At 38.6% G+C, this 15,474-nt stretch overlaps 1 protein-coding gene and 1 long non-coding RNA gene across 2 annotated transcripts in view; one reads left to right on the top strand and one right to left on the bottom strand.

The window, feature by feature from the left end:
• TENM3 (teneurin transmembrane protein 3) overlaps nt 1–15,474 on the top strand; it is a 1,264,592-nt gene that overhangs the window by 333,519 nt on the left and 915,599 nt on the right. The gene's annotated exons all lie outside the window — the stretch shown is intronic.
• LOC128420728 (uncharacterized) lies at nt 2,662–7,956 on the bottom strand. The gene is made up of 3 exons (XR_008332102.1): nt 7,748–7,956; nt 6,253–6,349; nt 2,662–2,690 (listed from the first exon to the last, which is right to left on the bottom strand). It is a non-coding gene; the product is annotated as an uncharacterized LOC128420728 (long non-coding RNA).

Raw genomic sequence — 15,474 nt, 5'->3', positions numbered from 1 at the left:
TTCTACATCAAAAAAACTAAACCCCACGAACATGCCAGACAATATCATATATGGTAGCTGATTAGATACATTGGCCTTTATTCTATTTAAACTTTTATTAATAATACTCAATGTTAGTAATACTGTTATTTGTTACTTATGCAAGTTGTTTTTTTAAAAAAGTATCTCTCCTTCAATAGCCTTTTTTAAAAAATCAAATTTAAACCTCTGAGCATACATTTTCTGAGCTATTTAATTGTGTTCCTAAATGAAATACAAGCAAGAGATAATGGTGTATTAAGATTAGACATATTTATATAACTTTAAGGCTATTAAGGCTGTTTAATCCTTATGAGTGACATCAATATGGACCTAATTAGCACAGTTTGCAGCCACTTCATAATTCAAAAGAATGTGATCATTCAGCTGGAAGCACGTTTGACAGAAACTCCATAGTCATGAAGGTAAAAGCTTGCAAAATCACCCACTAGGATGGAGAAGCTGTCATTCTTCCATCAGTGCTGTTGAATACTAATGTCAAGGTCAGACTAGTGTAATTTTAGGCTGCCAAAATATTGCTAGATCCAATACAGTAGTAAATGATAAAGAAAGTAAACTTTGATAAACTTTGATATAGTAAGCTATAAAGTTTGTTACACTGGGGTTTACAGGGTGCTATACCTATGCAGAAAGAAAAGGCATTTTTTTAAAAAAAAAAAATCATAGTATGCCTCCTTAGATTATTTACGAACACATACTTTTAAATGCTTATATGAAACATGATGCAATCATGCAGCTAGTTAAGTCCTGTTGCCTTGACTGTACTATAAAATATTGACTGTATTGTGGAAATTTAAAACATGATGGTTACTTATTAGTTTAAAATAGGCAGTCTTTAAAACAAACTTGCAAACAATGTTCAAACTATACATAATTCTTTTAAAATTACTTTCCTTAACACAATCTTAAATCCCAGATTCACAGACTTTCCACATGTACATAAGCACTCCTTCACTTCACCTCCAGGAGCATGTTTGTTTGTTTTGTTTTATAAAACCATTTATTTTGCTTTTGATTCCCAAAAGCATCCTCAAGGCAAGCTTTCATAATAGTCAATCATGAAGAAAATATCATCAAACAACGAAGTGTATACATATATTCTAGCCATGTGGACAGGGCTGATCGTGTGTGTCTTTCCAAACCAACCAAAACTGTTCTGGGAGGTAGAGTGATAATCACATTGGAATGACTGGCGCAATCAACTCTGCCAACAGACTACCAGTATTCACACACACTTTCCTAGTTGCATGTAATTGCACCACAGAAAAAGGTCTCCCACTGCTGCTGTGTATGTGGAAGTAAAAAAGTTTATTTGACACAAAGTTAGAATTAAGATTCCTCATTGTGGAGAAGTGACAATTTTCCATGTTGGGCAAAAAATTCCTGCAATGCAGGGGGTTGGACTAGATGATCCTCATAGTCCCTCCCAACTCTACAATTCTATGACCCTATGATTCTACCTAACAAAATATTTTGCACCTCAGAACTCACATTATGTTAATATTAGAATCCTGGCTAAAGTGCAAAGCTGGCATGCAAATTCTTACATGCAAGAAGGCAAAATATTACATTTCTAGAAATATGACATTAGATTTTTGGCAGATTTGTACTGTTCCAGATTTTGACTCAGACCTTATCCAGTTTAGATTTAACCTTTTCCTAGAAGCACAGAAGAAATATGTCCTTGTGTATTTTATGTTATTTTGATTATGAAGAATTGGTACACTAATTTGGATCCATCAGCACGGCATGGGAAATGTTCCATTAATAGTTAAGGATTTTGTAATAAAAAAAATCAATATTTGTTTCAGTTTTCATCTAAAGCTGAGATTTTAAAGAGAGAAAAGCTAGCTTCCACTGATATTTTATACACTTTAAATCCCGGAGATGGCTTTTTTGGAGCCATCTCCCCACCCCCACCCCACTTCCATAAAATGCATCCTCAGTTTTTGATTGATTTTACATTGCATGAATATGTCAATGAGGAGTTGCAAAGAATACCTCAGTAGGATTGCTTTTCATATTCACATACAGCTTTCAAAGATGTCTAAAATGACATGTTTGCAGTAAAATATACATGGCCGGGTGAACTTTCCTGGTCCTATCTTGCGCCTCAGTAATTCTAAAACAGAATCTGAAGTCTTTGTTCTGATAAACTAGACGTTTTTTAAAAAATATATATTTAAATGAAATATTCAGAGACTCCATACACACATAGCAATGTATTCTTTCTCTTCTGGCCCATGGTTAACTTTCATTCATATTAATGTGAGTTAGAAATGTGCCTTAGGCAAAGACCTCTATTATTCTCATAACCTTTCTATTTAATATTTGTTTGGCTGAATTCATGTTACTTAGCAGAATAGAAATTGTAAATGTGTAAAATCCTTTGCATATTCATACTACTGGCGAGTGCTGCATCAGGCTTGTTGTTGGGGTATAGTCTTTGCTTTATCAATGCTAAGTACCCCATGCTTATGCTGTGTCTGTATATATTCTCTTTAGTTACTAAGAAGGTCTTCCCCAAGCATATACTTGCCAGCTATGTTGTACTGCAGCTCCAATTATCCTTGCTTATTGACCATGCCAGTGGAAGCTGAAAGTAGTCCAAAACTGCGGGGGGGGGGGGACTTCTGGAGAAGTGCATCATTCTTCAAGCAAGTTCAGGAGCATCAGATTCAGTTGGTCCACTGCAATAATCAGACTGAATTTCTCCCCCATTCCTACCACCCATTCCTACCATATTCTTCCAGCTGGTAGAAGCTAGCAAAGTGCCCACAGCCTGGTGATAAAGGAAGGGGCTCTTTTGCTTCCATCTGAAGCACATGGATATATAAGCCACTTTCTTCAGCCAGCACAGGGAAGAAGTGACAGTGGAAGGAAATGAAAGAGATATAGTGGGCAGGTGTAAAATGATCGAGTTGGAAGGGATCTAGTCTAACTCTCGGCTTGGTACAGGAACTTCAGATCTAGATAGCCCCAACATGGCGGTTGAGCCTCTGCTTCAAAACCTTCCACTGGAGAGAACCCACCACCGCATTAAGTCATTGGTTCCATTACCAAACTATACTTACCTTCAAGATGTTTCTCCCAATGTTTAGTCAATATTCAACTGGCTAGTAAGTCTCATGCTTTGTTGAGGCTTCCCCTTTTTCCAAGATAAAGATGTTTCTTGCTTAGGCAAGAGAGAGCAAGCTGTGGAGGCAGGATGCAATCCCTAATTTGAATCAGAACATGTTGCAAGGGAACAGAACCTGACTCAATTTGGCACCACCCTATTCAAAAGGAGCAGGTTAGCAATTGAAGGCACAGCACAAATAGTAGTAGTAAGGTGATTCTGTGGCAGAGACCACCAGGAAACCGACCTCCCGAGACAAACGAAAACCAAAAAAAGCAAGCCATCACTAGAACATTTAATTCCTGCCTTTGAACAGCATTTGGTGGTAACATTCAGCAAGTGAACAGGATGCCAGGTTTAGTATATAATGCAGGTTTGAGTCCTGACAGTTATACGGTTTAAAAGTTCAGACAAGTGAAATTAACTGAAAGAGCTGTATGTAAGTTGGCCAAAAACAAATAAATCAGGAACACCTTCTCTCTCTCTCTCTCTCTCTCTCTCTCTCTGTGTGTGTGTGTGTGTGTGACAGGGTTAAAAACATATCTATAAACAACCACTCGGTTGATAAAGTCATAGTCAAAAATATTAGAAAATTAACCATATGTTGATAACACATATCCTTTGATTTCTTCTATATGCTAAGAATTCTATATCAGCATGAATTACAAGCTTCCTTGCTTCAAATCCCTTTTCAATAGCTACCTTGTTCGCTCTCAACCCCCTAGTTCTTGTCCCATGCCCCACTGCAATTAAGCCTGTGACAAAGCTTAAATAAATTTGTCTAAAACAATCATATATTTTTTCAGTGTTTATCCCTGGATCCACTTCCCTCTACTTTGATAATTTTGCAGTGTTGAATTTTAGGTTGCAATGTCCTAGGGTAGAGCACTCTTGTATTCTGTAAAGAAGGGAAAAGGAAGCTATGGTCATCCATATGTTCTTGGGCACCAATTCTCATCAGCCCCGGCCAGTGTGGTCAGTGCTCAGGGATGATGAGAGTTGGGACCTAGCAAAATCTGTAGGGTCACAGATTCCCCATTCCTACTTTAAAGTGATGGTGTAAAAGTAATGCAGATGATGTGGCATTCAGCTGTAACCTTTTTATGGTGGCAAGAAGTGTCTTTTTGACATCACTGATCACCAGATTCATTCATTCTGAGTGGATACAATTATTTTTAAAACAAGTTGCCTACTGCTGTTTATGGCTTATCATTCTTCCTTAAATCGTAATGAGGAATTTAAACATATAAATATTGAGTAAACCTCCAGGTACTTTTAGTGACAGATATTGTTTTGGAAAGGCAAGTTTTCACATCAGTAATGCATAGAAGCCTCTTATTTCACTGTAATTGTTGAAACGTGTGCAATTTGTGTGCATTTATTTTTCTAAGTGTTTAAACAAGTTGGTGTAAATGATATCCTGGGACCTTAATGCATGTGGATTATAAAGGATTTAATGCATCATGCTCCTTTGGAGTGTTCTTAAGATGTATCAATGTCGTTTACCACTCTATGCTTAATTACAATGCTAAGAGTGCGCCATACAATAGGGCGATTTAATAACAACATAACCACATTAGATGGCAGTTTCTTATTGGAAGTGAAATCCTGCATTTCTAAACTCTCCACATTTACAGCACCTTAACCATTTGTTATATGCTCCATTACATATGCTACTACTCACCTATTATATTATTGTAAACCTTTACCTACACTGTGTAACTGGTCTGCAATGGCCTTTCTGCAATAAAGCTACATTTTGCTTGTATTGTGTTGTAATGTAAACTCAACAGACTGATATTCGGGGGCTGATAAGTGGATGTTCACACTTCTGAATAAGAGGTAGAGCAAAATGAGCTCTGGTCTTGCCCGCCTCTACAAACCTGTAGTTTATTAAGCTGAACAGCTACACATTATTCATAGCAATTAAGTATCCACACTTCCTTACTTACCTGTGGTTTTATATGCATATGTACTTTTGCATATTGAGGTTTATAATGTATATATGCTGCCAATACACTTCTTCCAGAATGTCGGCGGATCTTTCTCAGGCTTGCCTATCATATTTTTATGTACATTGGCAAATCCAAGTTCCTTGGAAAGGATGTAAAAGTAGAAGGCTGTTCTGCTGTTAAAGCTACTTGTGGTTCAAGTTTAAAGTTTTCAATAATTTATTCCCCATCAAGTCTTGTCTAAGTCTAAATTGGTAAAAATATTATAGCATAGATGAATGCCTGACCTTTTCCCATGGTACACTTGATAGCGGTTGTTTATATGGAGAGTAAAATCCTGATCAATCTGACACTTACTACAGACTTCCTGCTGCTTAGAAATGTGTACTGTAATAGCATTTGTATGTTTTCTTTCCTCCCCTAAGGTTTCAGATTCCTGCTTCACAAGAGCACAGCAAATTAGAAGAAGCAGCCTAGTCACTATAAGAGAAATGAAGTGATTTGACAATTTGTACGCTGTTTTAACCTGAATCCTATGTATCCACAATTAGTTGCATTGGTTGGAAGCAATCATGTGTGTGTTTGTATCTCTCTGTTTGTGGTTATTTCACAGTTCTTAACACAACTGTATACAATTAATAAGCTTGACCTTTCCCCTCTCACCAACAAGGCCACAGATGCTGAAGAACTATGTTCTTAGGCTGCTTGAATTCCAAGATTAAAAATTGATCAGATTGTGTAGGGCAGAATTGGTTGAATTCAAGCATACAATATAATTGGGAGGAAATGGTTACCTATTTAGTGGGCCATGCCTAGTAACATAACTCTCTCTAAAATCATTTCACTCCTAAGAATGTTCTTTGCGGCTAGAGGGTGAAAGATAATCAATTCCCCCAAATGGGAAAACATTAAAAATAAAATAAGAGGTTTTGAATTTAGAGATAATAGAAAAACTCAGATTTTCATGCTCCGAGACTTAGCCTTGCAGATAGGCAGCCAAAGGGGATTAACATAGGGAGAAGAGCCAGGTCCGAGTCAATTAAGTGATTTCTTTTCTATGCCAAATATACAAAAAGCACAAGAAATCATTTTAGCAAATAGGGAAGGTGAGTCTGTGTTACTGATTTGTGTTTTATATTTTACCTGGTATTGGAAGGCGTAACCAGAGGTGGACAATCCACTGTGCAGCTCACAGTCTTCCTGAATGTGACCTCTGCTCCCCTCCAAGTGTAACATATTCCTTGTTGGTGGATAGATAGAAAGAGATGGTTTATGAACAGTTTTGTCACTCTAGGCCCCCATTGCACCTTTTTTCTTTTTCTTTCCGAAGAATGCCATTTTTCAGACAGAAGCCACTAAGTGTGGTGGCTGGAGTGGAGAGAGATGTCTGTGACCAACTTCTCCGTCTTTCAGAAGCCTTCCCCAGAAGAGAGAGAACAGGCATTTGAAACATGCACCTAATCCTGGCTTTCAAGTCTTCCCCTTTTCTGGAATTGAGGGGGTCATAGCTTCTTGAATGAGCAGAGAAAGAAAAGTCTTAGAAGCACCCAGATTCTTAAGAGTAATGTTGACTGGGTGGTAATATTTAGGGCAAGGAGGGCAGATCATGCTGGTCCATGTCAATTTCTCATATGCTCATCCCTAAATCCACACTGTCCTGTTATCACATGTACCAGCATTTTATTTTTTAAAAAGTTCCAGCCGTATTCTAGATTCAGGTAGGTAGCCATGTTGGTCTGACACAGTCAAAATATATTAAAAAATTAAAAAATTGTCCAGTAGCACCCTAGAGACCATCTAAGTTTGTTCTTGGTATAAGCTTTCATGTGCATGCCAGAGTTATCTGAAGAGGTGTACTTGCACATGAAAGCTTATACCAAGAACAAATTTAGTTGCTACTGGACAATTTTTATTATTTTATATATATATATAGCTGTATTCTGTTACTGAATACATATGGGGGAAAGGCTCTTGGTGGTTCTTCCATCCTCAGAGAGCATAGAATTGCATCCGAAATGTTTTTTATCATACATTGTTTTGGGAATTTTGTATATTTTTTTAGCTATTTTGCTAAATTTAGAGAAGTGAGAAGTCTGAAGCATAATCACATGTTTATTTGCATGTTAGAACTAGTCATTGTGGATCAGGTCCCCTTGCATGAAAATTCACAGAAATCAAATTTCTTGAGCATCCCTAGCCCACTGCCAGCTTGTTTTCAAAGGAATGTACACCTTGAGGGCAGAAACAATTGCCCACTCCTGAAATACCCATAAAAATATAATTATGGCAGCTTCTGTTGCCCTTCCTTTCAAAGAAAGGTACACACTATCATCTATATTTAGAAAGAAGGAAATGAAGGCTTTTTACGTGTCTGTGTGTGTGTTTGTGTGTGTGTCATGTAATAATAACAATCAATAATCAATAATATATTATTTATATGCCACCCATCTGACTGGGTTGTCCCAGACACTCTGGGCAGCTTCCTACAAAAAATAGTAAAAAACAAAACCACAACATCATACACTAAAAACTTCCCTGAACAAGGCTGCCTTCAGATGCCTTCTTTTAAAAATTACATAGCTGTTTGTCTGTGGGCTTTTTGAAGCAGAATCTCTCCATCCATTTAACTAGGTCACACACACCTCATGCAAGCGTGAGGACCCTCAGGTGCAGGAGAAGAATACAGAGCTGCCGGTCTCTCTGTCTGACCTCTCTACTCTCCCCCACCCAAGATCAAGGACTCCCCAAATGTTTTTGGTTGGCTGGAATGTATCCTTTGACTCTAATAATACCTCTTGCCTGCCCAGATGGAGGATAAAGAAGAGTGTGTGAATAGAAACTAGCCTACTGTGCTGAGGTAAAATTTAAATTTGTTGCTCCACCCACTTTTGCTTTTGGCCCCACCTACTACTCTGGCATGTGACCTTTGGAAGGTTGCTCAGAAGGGGATGCGGCCTTCAAGCTGAAAATATTTTCCCACTACTGAGGTAAATGTACCAACACTATTATATATAAACCAATACAGAAAAGGTTACAAAAGAGCCCTGAGGTAAATGGTTGTCGGCCATTAAATAAATGTTTTGAAGCGCTGTCATCTTTGTGGCAAAGCTTTTAGAATTGGAATTTAACCCCGTCCTGACTGAACAATTTTTTGTCAGGAGACGTTCTTTTCTCACTCCTGTTTAACCAAAGTTTTGTTACAACCCAGGTTTCCACGATAACCTTTGAGTGCCTCTGTTTTGGCATTTTGCAGGCTTGTATTCTGAGTCTGAGACTCCTGGGAAGAAAATTTAACTGGGATGCTCAAGCAGAGTTTTTCTGTGAGAAGCACCGCAACAGAAATTCCTCTCAGACTTGCTTATTGTTGCAGAGAGAGCCTTTGTAATTACCAAGGGATTAGGGCAGAATATGAAAAGTCCTGGAAGAAAGCAGCTTTCTTGCAGATCAGGAATGTGTGCTGCACAAACTCTGAAACCATCAGCCGGGTTAGTGAGGCAGAAGTGTATTAAAATGCTAAGAGTTCAAGGAGGAGGTCCTAGTGAAAACTCCTAATTAAAGAAATAAAAAAGAAGGTTTCTAAAGAGTGCCAGAGATTATGTCATTTGATTTCTCCAGGAAGAAAAGGGGTCTTTTGAGGATTGCAAATGAGATGACAATGCTGCGCCAATACAATGGACTTATCCCCTTTCCACAATAAAAGTAATGAAAACTGGGCTTAATGGTACATAAATAAAAATAATTAAATAGAAGATAGTGGTAGTGGTACATTACCTGAATTAATATACAAGATTAAGAGGCCAATAACCCAGAAACAACTTACTTTCTTGATCTTTTATATAAATTAATCCACCCTTTTAGGCATCAATATGATCTTACACCACACTGAGTTACAACAGTGCTGTATCATTTTATTAAGGGCATAAACAAAAATATTTTTAATTAAAGAAATTGGTGAGAAAACATTAGCCAGTGTCTAGATTTGTGGCATACCTCTTCAGAATAGGAATGGGGAAGAATTTTGGTTCAATCCACAATTTGGAGTGAACCCCCTCCTCAATCTACATCTGACATATCATGCTCGGATCAAAGCACAGACAAGTGGATTAGTTTGCATGTATATGCACTGTTCCAAAGCATGGTTTGTTCCAATTTACATTAGTACAAGGTGGCCTGAGAACTTCTCTGTTGTTGTTTTTTTAAAAGGAAGGCATTTTCAGCTACTTTGAGATACAACCATTACGAGCATGTATGGAAAAATATATGGATTCCCCCCCCCCCCCGCAAAGGTACATACCATCATTTTCTCCATACCATCATCCAGGTAGGGATGTAAGAAGACATCATTTCTATTCCGACCTGTGCTGTTCACATGCATTTCTGTTTTCATTCTGCTGCAGTTCAGCTTCCAACAAAAACTGCATTATTTGTCTCACTGTGACCTGTGATGGAATTTTCCATAATAAATTATATTCTTCAACACCATTCATTTCAACGCAAAGGAAACACAATGCAAATTGTGGTGAGGTGGAGAGATCAATTATATATTGCTTTTACTCTGAAACAACAGTGAATATTGAACATATATCCTGGATTGATAACAGTTTTTAAAAAATAAATAAATAACCAGGGAAACCCTCATAAGTTCTCCAAAAACAATTTAAATTTGTTAAAAGCATGCAGACTTTTAAGGATATTCCTTTTAAAAAATCCACATGAACCAGGGTTGGATTTGATGATCTACTCATGTGCAGGGAACACAGATTGGATTAGGACTCTTTTATCCATTCCTACTTCAGAGTCTTTAGAGTTAGAGAGTCACAGTAAAGTGGTTTTGTGGCAGAGTGCAAATGTATATGAAGAATAATAATATTAGTAAAATATAATCCTATTCTGAACACACACAAATACACAAGAGCATATTTCATGTTTCAAGTGGAAACTGGTTATGTTAAGTAAGTCAGAAAAGTATAACATTTCACATCTGAGCTCTATTCTGAAATGGATTGCTGGTTTTTATGTGTCTGAACCTGTCTTGGAGACATTTTCAAAATACTTATTCCAAATAGATTTTTATGCAAGCTGGTTCTATAGGTAGCCGAAATGAATATTATTCAGGCTGACTACAATGTCATAACACTGTTTATTATTTGAACTGAAGATGCAAGCATAAGCTTACAGGGAAGTAACTCCCATTGAAATAAATGAGAGTCACTTATGAGTAAACATGTTTAGGATTGCAGGACATACTGTTTACTTTGACTGGAAACAGATGTTATAGAGAACGCATGGAAGCTGCAGAAAACTACAGCTCAGCCTAATGCTTATCTGGTGCTCAGTAACATTTCTTTTAATACAGTGGTACCTCAGGTTAAGTACTTAATTTGTTCCAAAGGTCCATTCTTAACCTGAAACTGTTCTTAACCTGAAGCACCATTTTAGCTAATGGGGCCTTCCGCTGCCGCCAGAGTATGATTTCTGTTCTCATCCTGAAGCAAAGTTCTTAACCCGAGGTACTATTTCTGGGTTAGCGGAGTCTGTAACCTGAAGCGTATGTAACCCGAGGCACCACTGTAATACAAAGCATATGATGTGATGTCATTGTACTCTGAGGTTCTCTGTCTTTTCAAGCAATAGCTAACAAAGTGCAGCACAATGGGAAAACAAAGGCTGCAATGTTGTCAAATCTAGGAAAAGGATGACGTTTTGGTGATGCTTGAATCTGGGATGAACCCATGGTTTCCCATGGGGGTGTTCCAGTTTGAACAAACAGAAGCCTGTTCTTCTAAGATAAAGCTGCCATTGGATACAACCCTTTGTACTTATGCAATGATGTTATATTGATATGTATCATTATTCCTAATACTTTTGTTAATAAGATCAAACGTTAAGTCAGGCAAGGGGCACCAGGATATTGCTGGACTATCGTTCCCATCAACCCTGCCCCCCACCCATGCAGGGGTTGATGGGATTTGGAGTCCAAAACATATGGCAGGCACAGTTCCCACCCCTGTATTAAATGATGGCAGAAATCTGCCATAAGACTTTTCCTGCTCTAGATCAATTCTACTCATTTTCCCCACACTTTAATATGTTTTTCCCCCACAATTGCCTTGCATAACACTTTTCTTTTTAGCTATCTTAAATTGCCTGTCTTATTGAAGAAAGGAATGCATGCATACAGCCACACTTTGCAAAAACAAATATGTTGTTATTGCAGTCAGCTAGACCACATAATGTATATCATATTAAGTACTAACTTAATTTTTAGGGATGAGTGTCCTGTACAATTTGTAGCACTGAATTCCTTGAGGAAACTCACAGCCCAGCTGCACATGGATGGATACTATTTGTTTTAAAAGATTTATCTCTTGCCTTTGTATCAATTAATGTTCAAGATGGCTTACATATAAATAACGTTAAAATAATACAAAAATAGATGTATTAAAACTTTACCAAACAGCACAGTAGGGAGCAGCTAAAACAATAAAACAATTTCCCTTGTGATCAAAAGTTTGAGAAAGCAAACAGAATTAACCTATTAATTAATTTGTTCAGACAGAACTCAGATAAGTAATGAACCCTAGAGCCCAATACCACATAGCAGAAGTTGCTTCATCGAGACAGTATTTCTCACTGTACTATTGTCAGTTTTATACACAGAGACCAATTAAATGAGCAAGTCAATATATATTCTGGATGTACGTTCAGCAGAAATATATACTTTTCGATTGGTTTATGTTGCATGTTAGTGGCACTCCTATATTGCACTTAGTACTTATGAAATAGAATTAACTCTTGTCTGATTCGAGCTACCTGTCTCTTGCATTAAATCATAACTTGCAGAGTGTCAGCAAAAGGCCACCTCTTGACAAAAGGTCATTTCAGTACCAGTACTAGGTGTTTGAAACACTTCTTTTGACACCAGAGTGCGTTAATTGTTCATGGAACCCTTCCCCTTTCAGTGTTGCTTTAAGGCATTCTGGCTCAGCTTAAAGTCAGTGAAGCAAAATTGGAGCATCTGGTTGCCGTGTCAAAATAGCATAGGCAACTTCAGTGTAGCACCCCAGTGGATAATCTCAACTCAGAATACAAACAATACATTAGTGATTGCCAGGAGGCTACAGTTCCTATTCCTTTGAAATAAGTTGGGAAAAAATATGCACACAAACACACAAATGTAAATTAAGCTTATCATTTTCTCTGCCCTATTCTGGCACTTCCTGTTTTAAATAGTTGACCATTGCTTGAAAATTCATTTCATTTAACTCATTTTTAACATATGAGTTAATTGTTTTGCCATTTATATCTCTTTAATATGTAATTTAAACATACGCTTTAAATTATATGATGAGAGCATGTAAATGAGTGTCACGTAGAACCTATGCATCACTTTAAAAAGAAAAAGTTGTGTGGTGGTTTAGTACTAGTTAAAGTTATTAATATTATAAGTGATTGAAACTGGTAATTTCTGTGGCTGCTTTGCTATACAGTATTATATCAATTGCTTATAGATTGTCCACAAAACCTCACTCCGGCTTAATGGTTTACAGTAAGTAATAGGTGATCCTGTACAAATTCATATTGTGTTTATCATGTTCATTTGGATGTTAATGGCTTTTAGGGTACAATTCTGCAAAATGAAATTATTAAATACATACCACTTACTTCTTAGAGAGAAAAATTTAAATTCTATTACTATTTGTCCTGAAATGGATGCAAAATAATACTGTCAGAGAAGCACATCTGACATCTGACAGTAGATCCAGACCTAACCCCCAGGGCAGATTACTCCTGCCCCAGGCAGGAATAGTCTATGCATAGCACCAGGTCAGCAGGTCAGGCAGTATAAATGCTTAAAGATTCTAAGCTTATACCACCTCATATCTGTCCCTGCCTCAAAGTGCTACCTCTTGTGGTTCTGACACAAGTGACCTCCTGAGTGTATGCCTGTGCTGTGGAAGTTAGAGGAAAGATTTTCCCCCTCTGACTATGCACATAGGATATGATTTTTAAAGGAAGTTGCCATGGCCTGGATCTTAAATCAATGAGAATACTTTTCAGTCAGTCAGTGAGAAAAGAGTTAAGCATATGATGGATGTTTGAAAATTCATTTCATAGTGCCAGAGGATGCAGTCCTGACTTAGTATTTATTTATTAGCAGAATTTGGCTTTGCTGGGTTTCATTCTCACCCCACCCCCAGGAAGACATTGCTTCAGCAGTGATTTAGAAGAGACCTCTGCTTTGTGGCTCTCAGCCAGCACCCAATGTCGGCAAGTGCTTACATTTGCTTCCACACTCCATTCTTGCACTCCTGTGCAGGTAGCCAGGCTCTCTACCATCAGCCCTGAAGTCTATGCCTGATTCACCATCTCCTTTGCCACTACTTTGTATCTGCATTAGTTTATGCTATGGTTACCAGATGTCCCCGGATTTACCAATCTGTCCCCAGACAAAATCCATCTCTGGAATGTCCCCGGATTTAAAGTAATGTCCCTGGATTAATCATATGCCTGGGCACTTCCAGACCCTCCCCAGAGCCCGAAGCAATCATCCACTACAACTCCAGAGAGGGTCTCCTCAGGAGAAGGAAGTGCAGCTGGGCTTTGCTGCAACTCTCCCACCTATCAGCTGACATTCAAAAAGAAACCTCCCTCTCCCTCAGCTCTGCAAACAGCCCTGCCCCTCCTGCTTGCTTGCTTGAGCCAGAGAGGCAAGGCTGCTCTTTGGACCTGCGGAGCTGAGGTGTAGGGAAGAAGCCTCCCTGCATGACATCTCTGCAAGCTACCCTGTCTCTCCTGCTTGCTCATGAGGAAGAAGGAGACCTTTTCATGCCTTTAAAGCCCCCCTTGCTGCATTCTGCCTGCTTGTGAGCTGAGCTACCAAGCTGGCAGAAAGCAGGATGCTGCCTTGAGCCTTCCCTTTGCTCTCCCAGACAGAAGCTGTTGCTTCAAAGTTAAGGGGGGGGGAATTGTCTTGCCTCATTTGCTCCATTCTGCATGTTTGTGAGCTATATTGGACTGCCTTCCCTCCCTCCCTCCTCTCTGTGTTAGTGTCTGTCTCCCCATTTTTTTCTCCTTACCCATAAAACTCTTCCAAATTCTCCCTTTGTCTTTTCACACATTTGGTTCCCCAACCCTATACATCATTATGTGCTGCTGCTACACTAGCAAAAAATAAAAGGGGAGGAATGTTTTATGTTTATTTTGGGGTTGTTTATGTTGGTTCCCCCCTAAAGAGCCTTCCTGTTCCCTTCTTATTAAAAAATGAACCTTAAAAAAATTAAAAGAGGCTACCTCTGCTTACTTGCCTCCCTCCCCTTCCCTTTGATAAAAGGGGAGAGATTGGTGGGATGGGGCGGGTATCTTCTGTGTCACGATACGTGTAAATGGAGCAGGGAAGGCTTATGTTCTTTTAAATTGTGGCTGCTCTTGTTGAGGTACCTCCATTGCAGGGGTTGGCCTAGATACCCCCCAGAGGGCCTTTCCAAATCTGTGATTCTGTGATCATCCCACAGCCGTATTCTCAAACTCCGCTGATGCCTGCACAGGAGACACCCACAGGTGGGCAGGGCAGCAGCAGAAGGAAGGGGTTTCTGCTAACGCTTACTCCTGAGTAAGTCTGTAAGGGGTTGCAGTGCAAGGTGGGAGAGGGAGGGAGTGGAAACATGGCTAGTGCTCCAAGAAAGCAGGCTGGGACCCAGAGGAAGGCCACGCAACAGAGGAGACCACAGAAGAGAAGATATTACTTCTTAATTTTTAAAAATAACTTTACACACACACACACAATTTATATAAAGTGTCCCCGGATTCATTGAAAAAAATCTGGTAACCTTAGTTTATGTAGGCTAAACAAAATATTTGGAAAAGGCTTTATTTTGTGCAGAATTCAAACACAGGCTGTTTAATTGTGGGAAATGGCTCTTCCACGAGCAGTAGTCAGCTACCACAAGAGGAAGATCTTTGAATTTCAGCCTAATAAATACACAGATTTTGTCTTTAATCTGCTAGTTATGTGTTTTCATATTGGGTAATCACTTAGTATGTGTTTTTCTCAAAACATTTTCCTTATGTATAAAATGAAGCAAATGACAGCTGGGTTGTCTGGAAATTATTTTATGCTTAGACTTAAAAATACATGCCAAAGATTATTGTGTAAATAAATACATTTCATTATTACCACTAAAAAGCACGGATCTCTTGGGTAGAACATGGCAACTTTTTAATTGCCCACAGCAGGACCACACAAGAGCTCAGGACAGCATGTGAGAGTGGATATTAATGCAACTGAAATTACCAGGAGAACTTGGTGTATTTTCGAGAGCCATATGATCATTGCTCCCGAGAGTCATTAGGGAAATTCAGTGA

Source organism: Podarcis raffonei, chromosome 9, assembly GCF_027172205.1.
Source record: "Podarcis raffonei isolate rPodRaf1 chromosome 9, rPodRaf1.pri, whole genome shotgun sequence".
Taxonomy (NCBI): Eukaryota; Metazoa; Chordata; class Lepidosauria; order Squamata; family Lacertidae; genus Podarcis; species Podarcis raffonei.
This window is presented reverse-complemented; position numbering and strand designations above follow the sequence as displayed.